Source organism: Myotis davidii, unplaced genomic scaffold (assembly GCF_000327345.1).
Source record: "Myotis davidii unplaced genomic scaffold, ASM32734v1 scaffold6, whole genome shotgun sequence".
NCBI classification, from domain to species: domain Eukaryota; kingdom Metazoa; phylum Chordata; class Mammalia; order Chiroptera; family Vespertilionidae; genus Myotis; species Myotis davidii.
In genome coordinates, this window is record NW_006383011.1 from 5,435,550 (window position 1) to 5,439,354 (window position 3,805).

Consider the following 3,805-nt stretch of genomic DNA (forward strand, 5'->3'; position numbering starts at 1 on the left):
GAAGTGTGTGGGGGCACAGTGGGAGCTCAGGGCACACATGCATCCTTCTGGGGGGCATCTGGGTGGGGCCAGGAAGGAGGACCTTATACAAGTGAGGCCAGAGGGAGGTGAACTGTAAGGAGGCATGAGCTAGGCCAGTGATGGCGAACATTTTGAGCTGGACGTGTCAGCATTTTGAACAACCCTAACTTAACTCTGGTGCCCTGTCACATACAGAAATTTTTTGATATTTGCAGTCATAGTAAAACAAAGACTTATATTTTTGATATTTATTTTATATATTTAAATGCCATTTAACAAAGAAATATCAACCAAAAAAATGAGTTCGCGTGTCACCTCTGACACGCATGTCATAGGTTCTCCATCACTGTCATAGACTGTTGCCCAGTATGTTTTAGTTTTCATATCTTTGAAAGCCTTCACACTGAATAGTTTCACAAATCAAAAAAGACATTTTGTCAAACTATTTGGTTTGGAAAATACAGCTGCTGTACAAACGGTCTCTCCCCAGAACCAGCTTTCAGCTTCCAGGAGGCACTGGCTGAAAACCAAGGTCAGAATTCACCACACAGGCTCCATCACCAAGAGAACAGAGAGCCAGTCAGAACCAATACGTGCTAATTAGTTTACGAAAAACATACGATATAGCCAAGGGAGATCACAGCCAACAGCTGAGGATTCTCACTATTAAAGGGAAACAGCGAAGATGCAGGGGAGGAGAAACAACCCCTCCACCAAACCGCATGCTCCCTGACACCGGACAGTCCGCAGACGTCACATTCACCTGAAAACACCGAGAGCCGAATCCATCCCGTCTCACGGATGAGACCACGGACTGCAGGCCCAGGCCCCACACTGGTCGGGGGGCAGTCTAGGGCTGCCTCCGTTTACTCTCCTACACCCTCTGCTCCGCTCCACACCCCATGCTGCCTGAGCAAGCAAGCCCTCCACACTGACCGAAACTGCAGGAATCGCTGTCTGATCAACAGTTTTTCAAACCTCCTCCATCTATAGCAGGAGCTTGATATTACAAACAAGGAAACAGATACTATACCTCAGTGTCGTCTACTTCATTTTCTTCAGAAAGGTTGGGTATTTCAACCAATCCCTTGTGCTTTGCACCAGATTCTTTAATTATACCTAAAATGAGCAAAACATGTTCTTCAATTACAAAGTAACAATAGGTTTATGCAAAACTTCCCTGCATAACCGAAGAGCCGGCCCTCCTCACAGGAGCCGCCACAGCTAGTGACCAGGAGGCTTCAGGCTTTCCCACCACACAGGTACCAACACTGGCCCTGTTCCCTGGCCCGTGAACAGGTAAGCAACCGGGACCCGGCCAACGAACGTGCACACAGAATCAGGGCCAGGTGGAAGCGTGGGGTTGGAGTAAGTGGTTTTGTAACCAGTGTATCTTCTTCATCCCCCAATATTCTCTACCACATCAAAGCAGGATAAAGGGCCACCCTGATGAGTCACAAAAGAGATGGAAGAACAGGACGGGACGAGTTCTGATCATGGGAGGGGGAGAGGCTGTGGCTGGGAAGTTCTATGTGGACTCCATGCAGCTGGATTTTCTTCAACACCAGAGTGATTTCAGTGACCACATCAAGGTGGCAACATACTGGTACATTATCCCCAAGTTCAGTGCCCTCACAAAATGACTAACTAGCAGCTACCTAGACAGGACACTGTGAAAATCCCAGAACCCACAGGTGAGGCTGGAACCCCCTCCTGGACCCGGGGCAGAGAGGACGGCACTAGAGGCCAAGGAGTAGTAACACTGACCGAATGACCCGCCCTCAGGCCAGCACAGCCCCAGGGAGAGGTTCCCACTGTGGTTTCTCCAGAGGGAGAACAGCACGAGGTGCACACCCAGGGTCCTCCAGAATTGTGGGGTGCTGCCTGGGAGACTGCCTGGGCCTTCCCACGGGGAATCAGAGGAGTAGGGGCAGGGCTTTCAGCAACCAGCACTCAAATCTTTTTTTCCACTTACATTCAACGTTATTTTTGCATTAGTTTCAGGTGTACAGCAGAGTGGTTGGACAATCATGTGCTGTGCAGCACTAAGATCTTGGTGGACCGCACTCCTGCCTGCAGCAGCACATAAGTAGAGGTCCCAATCAGGGACAGCCCACCGGGGGCCCGATTTAGATCCCCAGGCAATGGCCGAAGCCAGCTGTGGAGATAGCAACACCCAGGCAGGAGACACATCTGCAGCCCTGCTCAACTGCTAAGCAGAGCCTCCAGTCCCAACCGTCCAGGAAGCCTGACCGGGAACAGGATGGGCCCACCTGCAGCCCCACCCAGGCAGGGAGCCTAACCAGCACCTGTCCAACTGCTGGGCACAGCGAGGGAGCCTCAACAGTGACCTAGGCAGCCACAGAGCCCGGCCTACAGCCCTGCCCAAATGCAACACAGAGGTTGAGGCCTCATCCAGACAGTGACCCCGACCAACTCCAGAATTGTGGGGTGCTGCCTGGGAGACTGCCTGGGCCTTCCCACGGGAAATCAGAGGAGTAGGGGCAGGGCTTTCAGCAACCAGCACTCAAATCTTTTTTTCCACTTACATTCAACGTTATTTTTGCATTAGTTTCAGGTGTACAGCAGAGTGGTTGGACAATCATGTGCTGTGCAGCACTAAGATCTTGGTGGACCGCACTCCTGCCTGCAGCAGCACATAAGTAGAGGTCCCAATCAGGGACAGCCCACCGGGGGCCCGATTTAGATCCCCAGGCAATGGCCGAAGCCAGCTGTGGAGATAGCAACACCCAGGCAGGAGACACATCTGCAGCCCTGCTCAACTGCTAAGCAGAGCCTCCAGTCCCAACCGTCCAGGAAGCCTGACCGGGAACAGGATGGGCCCACCTGCAGCCCCACCCAGGCAGGGAGCCTAACCAGCACCTGTCCAACTGCTGGGCACAGCGAGGGAGCCTCAACAGTGACCTAGGCAGCCACAGAGCCCGGCCTACAGCCCTGCCCAAATGCAACACAGAGGTTGAGGCCTCATCCAGACAGTGACCCCGACCAACTGCAGAGCACAGTCTTAGCCCCACCCAACGGCTGGAGGCTCCTCCTGGCTGAGAGCCCAGCCAGAGACTTTGCTCAACAGTGGAGCACAGCCAGCGGCCTACGGGCCTACCTGGCACAAAGGCAAGCCTGCACACCTGTGTGCCCACCTGGTCACAGAGCACAGCCTGAGCCCAGGTCCAACCCCAAAGCCCTGCCTGCACAGAATCCACCAGTGGCACCATCTGATCAAGAGGCATAGTCGGAGACCCCACCCACCCAGGAGCAATTGTGGAGCTAGCCCAAAGGCCTCCCTAATCATAGGGTCCAACCAGTGACAGTGCCCTGCCAAGGACCCGCCTGACTAGAGGTAACTGCAGAGCCCAGCTAGTGGCCCTGCTTCAATGTGGAGCCCAGCCATCAGCAATCAACTCCTCAAAGCACACGTAGAGGCCCCACCCAACTAGACACCCTGACAACAAACTTCAAGAGACCATGGATACCACTGGCTGGCCCACCCAGTTCCCAAGCTGAGCTGAAAGATGGTCTTTTCTTGCTGATACAAACCTATAAAGTCTGTAAGAGGAGACCACTTATATGTACAGATACCAATGCAAGGTAAGGCTCATAAAGAAATAAGAAAATGTGACAACACCTAAGGCAACTAATAAAGCTCCAATAATTGCCACAAAAGAAAGAGATATGCGTGGCCGGTGTTGCTCAGTGGATGAACATGGGCCCAAGAACCAGGAAGTCAAGGTTTGATTCCCAGTCGGGGCATGTGCCCAGGTTGTGG

The 3,805-nt window shown here is 52.9% G+C and overlaps 1 protein-coding gene across 3 annotated transcripts in view; it reads right to left on the bottom strand.

The window, feature by feature from the left end:
• The window catches only part of AHSA2 (AHA1, activator of heat shock 90kDa protein ATPase homolog 2 (yeast)), a 37,172-nt gene that overhangs the window by 17,412 nt on the left and 15,955 nt on the right, over positions 1–3,805 (bottom strand). For 2 of the 3 annotated variants that reach the window (XM_006778561.2, XM_006778562.2), the window contains exon 1: positions 1,055–1,134. The gene's annotated coding sequence lies outside the window, so the exon portion shown is untranslated. Of the gene's footprint in view, positions 1–1,054; positions 1,141–3,805 lie in introns of those variants that run through there. The other variant, XM_006778564.2, reaches the window with a different exon arrangement.